Source organism: Pleuronectes platessa, chromosome 5, assembly GCF_947347685.1.
Source record: "Pleuronectes platessa chromosome 5, fPlePla1.1, whole genome shotgun sequence".
NCBI lineage: Eukaryota > Metazoa > Chordata > Actinopteri > Pleuronectiformes > Pleuronectidae > Pleuronectes > Pleuronectes platessa.
This window is the reverse complement of record NC_070630.1, coordinates 28242613-28249679: the sequence shown is the minus strand read 5'-3', so window position 1 is coordinate 28249679 and position 7067 is coordinate 28242613.

The following is a 7067-nucleotide window of genomic DNA, read 5'->3' as shown; positions in this document are numbered from 1 at the left end:
CTGCACTGTATTATATGACACAAAGTGGTATTTGGTGTTAACACAGGTATAATCAGGGGCAGAACAGGCTGATTTATTGTGGGTGGATGAATAGGGTGTGATACAGAGGAGCCATTACCAGGCTCAAGTACATGAGCTAAATAATAGGTGCCCCGGAGCTTTAGTCAGAAGCCGGCTGTATGGTTATTATGCTTGGCTCAGCTGTACGGTAAATTAAATTCTGTACGCAACGTGTTTTTCTATTAACAACAAAAATAAATTGGTATTTGTTAGAGATGCACCGATATGGAAATTCTTGGCCGATACCGATACCGATATTTAAAATAACAATCTGGCCGATAGCCGATACCGATATTTGTTTATTTTCTTTTTGTTGTTATTCATTCACCCTTTTGTGCTAGAAAAATAATTAAATAATTATTTAAAAAGCACTATTTAAAAAATGTTCAGCCCTTCATCACTCTTATCTTTTAATGACACAAATTGAATCAGATTTATGAAACAATCTTTGATTTAACTAAACTTTATTTAACAGAGACATATAATGACCATTTTTCCGCAAGTTGAAATGGTTCCTTGGGATCTTAATGAAATGACTAACATATTTTGGTCAAAATACCACAAGGATTATTTAAAACAGCACCTTTTTTTTACCCTGTCTAAAACAGCCCTGTTAAAGTATCATTATAGAGAACGCTCTTCTCATTCTTTTACGGTAGTAGTATTGCCCGTTTATTAGAGGTGTTACGGCTTCTGTGTGTATGACGTATGTTCTCAATTCCCTTGTTACCTGTGCATGAGACGATGAATAGAGCCGATGCACATGATAATAAAGTACTTAATCAGACGCTACACTCATACTTTTTACGCCAAGTTACACTGCGTGAGTCAAGATAACTTAACAAGCCCTCCTCAGTTTGACCTGTTTTTAGTGTCGGCAGAAATCACATCGCGTCAACACCCACCGTGGCCCTTCGCGATGCTTGTTTTAATTAAACAGTCGGATTCCCCTGGTCCGCACCAGTTCTCAGTCAGCTGCTAGGCGCCAGCCGGAGGGTTCCCCCAGCGGTCGCCGTACCTGAGGTGATCCGCGAGAAGGGCCCGACACGCGTCCAGAGTCGCCGCCGCCGACCGCCGTACCCGGTCCCCGCCTTCCGCGCCGGCGATGGACACCGCCCAGCGGTCCAAGAGAAAGAAAGCCCCTGCACCAGTGACGCCTTTAGGCGGCACCGGATGAGGACCTCCCGGTGCCGCACACTGAGCCTCTGGCCGCGGAGAGGAGGGCGACGGAGCGACTGCTCCCCCAGCTGCGGCACGTGCCCAGCGGTTTTACAACAAATAAGCAAATGATATCGGTGAAAGTCAAGTTTATTACCGATAAGCCGATATCAGTAAACGAGGCGAATATCGGCCGCTACCGATGTTCGGCCGATAAATCGGTGCATCCCTAGTATTTGTGTTTTTGTGTATGTTTTTATGACTTTTGGCAAGTAATTTACTCCTTTATTTAAAGAGATCATGGTTCTTGTTACGTCTGTCTGTAACTCTGTCTAGCCGTCCATCTATCCATCCATGGAATAAATTAACCCTTGGACAGGTGCTTAGTATATGGTGAAATACAAGGCCTTAAAGGAACAGTTTGGAGAACATGCTAATGTTTTTCTCCCCCTGAGAAAGTAACATATTAAACTATAAGGGCGCTTTAAGGGGGCTATAAGGGCTATGAGAGTGCAAACCAACCAATATCACATTCTGGCACCAAGTTTCATGGTTGACCGTCCGTTAGTTTTTACGTACACCTGCTTAGCAACAACCAAACTAAAAAAACAAATCCTCCTTGGTGAAGTCCATGAGATATCATGTGTTTATAGTGACATTTAGAGGTCGCTTTAACATGCGCTTTGAGCCAATCACCTGTAAGCTGTCACATCCAGCTTGCAGTTCAGTACTGCGATCAATGAGTGACCCACTTCCAATGCACCACCTCCACTACGGATCAGAGAGAGACGTCCAAACGTTATGCTCCATTCCTCATCACCACCACAAGGGTCTAGGCTCATTCATGTACAAAGCACCTCATTCATAGAACTTCTTGGCGTCTACGCACCAAAGTCTTTTCTTCTTGTTTACAATAAATGTAATCTGATTTTAATTTTTTTATTTGTAAATCTCTCCAGATTAAACTTGCTGCTGGAGAGTTAAGCTGAGAGTGATATCTAATATATGTATGCATCTAACTCAACATTACACAAATTGCTTTTGACATTTCGAAAGCAAGTTCATCACACTAGTTATACTCATGTGTCTAACTTTATGTGTGTGTTTTATATGTTGTCTGTGTGAAATGTGCAGTGTTTGAATAGAGAGATTGTTGGTTTGATTTGATTCATCTTTTTCTTGATCTCGTTCCTCTGAAAACAAAGCAGTGCATATTCACGGCTATAGAACAAAGGCATTGTTTACTCGCCATATTACAGACCTGCCTTAAAATTTTTAATGCCCAGCAGTATGATTTTATTTCTTACCATTCGTAGGAGTAGTTGCCAGAGTTTGACTTTTCTGGTATAATAGCCAAAAGCTACAGCTGCAAGAAGAACAAGGGGGCATTATAATATCTCATCAATCTTATATGCTATCGGGGCACATTTACATCTTTGTTGATTCAGAGAAATGTAAATGCAATGTGAGTATTTCTTGAATGTGCATTTGAGGGATATTCTCTTTTGTCTGTGCTAAAACTGTAGGCTCATTTGGTGCAAAGGTATCAACTGCTGTCAGCTCGTTGCATAACCGCTGCAGTCCAGATGAAGTTCTTTCTTGATTCCCATTAATAATCCAAAACAACCAAGAGGCACACAGAGTGAATCTCGCCTCTCAAACTGCCTGACATGTCTCCCCTGACTGCTGTTAAAAGGCAACTTTCAGATGCATTTATCCACTTACTGTGTGAGTGTGTGAATCACTATGGTTGTGCTCCAATAGAGTCTGAGATGTCAGTAATCAAACTCCATTTATGGGAGATGTCTTAGCAGAGCCTTGACCTGACGTAGTCATGTTTTGAGGAGAACCTGAAGCGTAACATGACCAAATTTTGTTATGTTATAAGCCAAACCCTTTCATTGGAACTTTATGACTGTCTTTTCATTAACGCTCAGTATGGGTGAAGCCATTATGCCACCTTGTGGACAGTAACCAACACCACAGTGAAGATGTGCAAAGTACAATTATTGTGACAATAGATTATGACTACTTTTAGAGTGGCGATAACATATCTTTTTTAAAAGCCTCACATATAAAATTCAACTTTGATGAGCAGCTGGAAGAATGATCAGCAACTGTGCTGTGATGTTATTATAGGTGATCTTCAATACGCTGCACAGTAGGTGGTTGTTACAGACATCATTACTCTATTTGTGAGTCTACTACTTTGTATTCATAGTCAGGACGAGAGCCAGAACGATTTATTGCTTGGCTGATGTTTATCGATAGGGTTAGTTGACGATGTAGTAAGGATCTGCATTTATGTTTACATATAAAGTAAATTTTTTATTTATAAGCATCGTTTCCCTATTTATATTAATATGCCAATAAACTTGTATCAGCTTTTTTTATATGGGTATATATATATATATATAACAAAACACATGGTGGAGTCCAGTGGCCTGGAAAGACCCTTAAGACTATCACCATGGGTTATTTTCATTTAATTATGATTTTGTGCACTGAATTATTTTACCTTTACTACTGATGGTGTAACCAAGGGACAATAAAAATCTGACTTTAATTGAAGGTGTTTAATGAAGATCAGCAGTAAGTCACTTTACCACAAGCCTACACAGCAGCACCTCAGGAAAAAGAGCTTTGCATGTTGAAACGCTTTTTTAAGTTTGTCATTCAACATAAATTAAATTACAACATCCTGAATTACTTTAGAGAGCAGGTGCATCATTAGAACCATTGCGGTGCATTCTAACAGTGCAAGATTGCATATATTCAATAAATCAGACCCGATCCTGGTTTTATTGATCTTTAATTAATCCGGCTCTTTAGTCAGTGGAAAGGAAATGACCTTGGAGGGCTTTGCTGAGCCATGACCCCAGGGACTCACCCTGCGTTATCTTTGGCTTGGTGGAGACTAAATCAATTTCCCTGTGCTGGCTCATTAGCTGGAGCCCTCGGTGCACCAGGCTCTGTGCTGATACCCTTGGAGAGACAAAGCCGAGTCACTTGATGTGAAGTTTATGGGGCTAGGAGATGTGTACACACAGTAATAACAGACACAATGCTTTATTCAGAACTGAACTGCCATAATACATGTGATACACAACTATACCATAGTAACATCTGAAAACACAAACATGAAAGTCTGCATCCTTTCATTGTCTATTTGCTTATTCACTTTGATTTATTTGTTTACTATTTGTCATTAAGGGCTTTGGTGTAGATCATATTACAAGAAAAGAATTTGTTCAGCCAAGCAGCAAAAGTTGTGATATCATTTGGAGGAAGAGTCTGCACAGTAGTGATCGCCACGTGTAGACGTAGCATTGAGGTCTTGCCGATACACACTCTTGACCAATCACCAGTCAGTCTCAGCTGTCAATCCTGATGTTTCACCCTATTTATATGGCATCAAATCACTAATTAAAACGAAAATTACTTGAAAGATTAGCACTTAAAACAAACATCAAATGAGAGAGCTCATTTTTGAGAAAAAAATATTTTACTTGTATTAAGACTTATAACGTAGAATATTCCATGTCCATTATCCATGAGCCTCGAGGCAGGGTTTATAATCACACTGGATCCAGCCACCAGGTGGCGATTGAGACATACTGGCTTCACTTTGGGAGGAGTCAAGTCATCAAGCTTTTTATAGTCTGATTAATACCATTAACCTTTATACAAACCTTAAACATGGACATCTGTAGCACAGCAGACCAACATTGATTACAGCCATGATCATCTTTAAATAAATTAACTGATTAAATAAGATTACTGAACAATTATCCAAACAGTTCATCTTAAGGTCCAGAACTTGAAATGAACCTTCATCTAATATAAAAAATTAGGGGTATCCTTTTTTGGGATATTGCCTCTTCAGCTCACATTACAAAAAAACATGCAGTATTTGACCATCTGGCCCCTGCTGCATTAGTTGGACTGCAGGATTCTCCTGATGCTGCTCTGCCTGCAAACACAAAACCTTAGGGCATAGCCATGTGACTTTGAGGCATTTATCCAGTTCACACCATGACATATGGCACAACATTATTGTGGGTAAACTTGTGCCTTGTGATCCAATGAACAGCTCAGTTTTATAATCTCTCTGGGCGCATATTGTTAACAGGTCTGCCAGTTCAACACCAACAGTATGCAGTGAATTTCACTAAGATTACAGCTTTTGTTGTTTGGATTAACTGAATCTAATTACCTTGCAGATGAGTTTAACTGGCTCCACGGTCTACTGGCCTGATTACTTCGCTGTCGCTTAATGCTGGAAAAATTGATAATTTAGAGACCAAAAAGATTATCTTAAAAAAGCTTATTTTACAGAAATAATTTTATATTACATTTTAGATTAAACTCCACACACCAAATTGGATTCATGGCTGTGAATGTACAAGGACACAGCCGTCTGATGGACATAAATGTGTTAATATTTCTAGGTTCTTCTGGTTTATTTTGACCATTATGCTGTGTAGTCTGACGTTTGCTCTCGGACTCATGTTTAAGGGAGTCTGTGGAAGCTGCATATATGGAGATGAGCGATGTTCTGTTTATGCCCTGAGGAAAGAAAAGGTGTGCAAAATGTTCCCAAAGCTCAAAGGACAGGCAGATGGTCCCTCAATAGGTGAGGACATAGTATACACTCCTGATCAAAATCTTAAGACCAGTTAAAAAATTGCATGGATTTGCATTTTGCACTGTTGGATCTTAGGAAGGTTCTAAGTAGAGCTTCAAAATGCAAAAAGAAGAAATGGGAACAAGAGACCAAAAGTTGTGAGCAGGCAATTTATTGAAAACAACAATTTAACTCAAATAGGCTGTTCATCAGCAAATCAAAAGTTTAAGACCACAGCCTTTAAAAGCCAAAATCTGTGCAAAAATTTGGATTCCATGTCACTTCCTGTCAAGTAATCACACTGTGAAGATCCCTTGATGGAAAAGGCAAAAAAGCTCACCGTCTTTGAACGTGGTAGGATTGTTGAACTGCATAAACAAGGCCTCTCATAACGTGCCATCGCTGCTGAGGTTGGACGCAGTAAGACAGTCATTTCGCATTTCTTAAAAGATCCTCAGGGTTATGGAACAAAAAAATCAAGTGGTAGACCCAAAAAAATCTCACCTGCGCTGAGCCGGAGGATCCGAATGGCTGTCCGTCAAGACACTGGACGATCCTCGTCCCAAATTAAGGCGATTACTGGTGCTGACTGCAGCCCAATAACCATCAGACGGCATCTGCGAAGGAAGGGCTTCAAAAACAAGAAACGTCTTCAAAGGCCACGTCTCCTTCAACGCCACAAAATTGCCCGTTTAGACTTTGCAAGGGAGCACCAAACATGGGACATTCAAAGGTGGAAGAAAGTTTTATTCTCTGATGAGAAAAAATGTAACCTTGATGGTCCTGATGGCTTCCAACGTTACTGGCATGACAAGGAGATGCCACCTGAGATGTTTTCTACGCGGCACAGTGGAGGGGGCGCCATCATGATCTGGGGTGCTTTTTCCTTCAATGGAACAATGGAGCTCCAGGTTGTGCAGGGGCGTCAAACAGCAGCTGGCTATGTGGAGATGTTGCAGCGGGCATCCCTCATGACTGAGGACCCTCGTCTGTGTGGTAACGACTGGGTTTTTCAGCAGGACAACGCTCCAATTCACAATGCCCGTCTGACCAAGACTTTTTCCCAGGAGAATAACATCACTCTTTTGGACCATCCTGCGTGTTCCCCTGATCTTAATCCAATTGAGAACATTTGGGGATGGATGGCAAGGGAAGTTTACAAAAATGGACTTCAGTTCCAGACAGCTGATGCCCTTCGTGAAGCCATCTTCACCACTTGGCG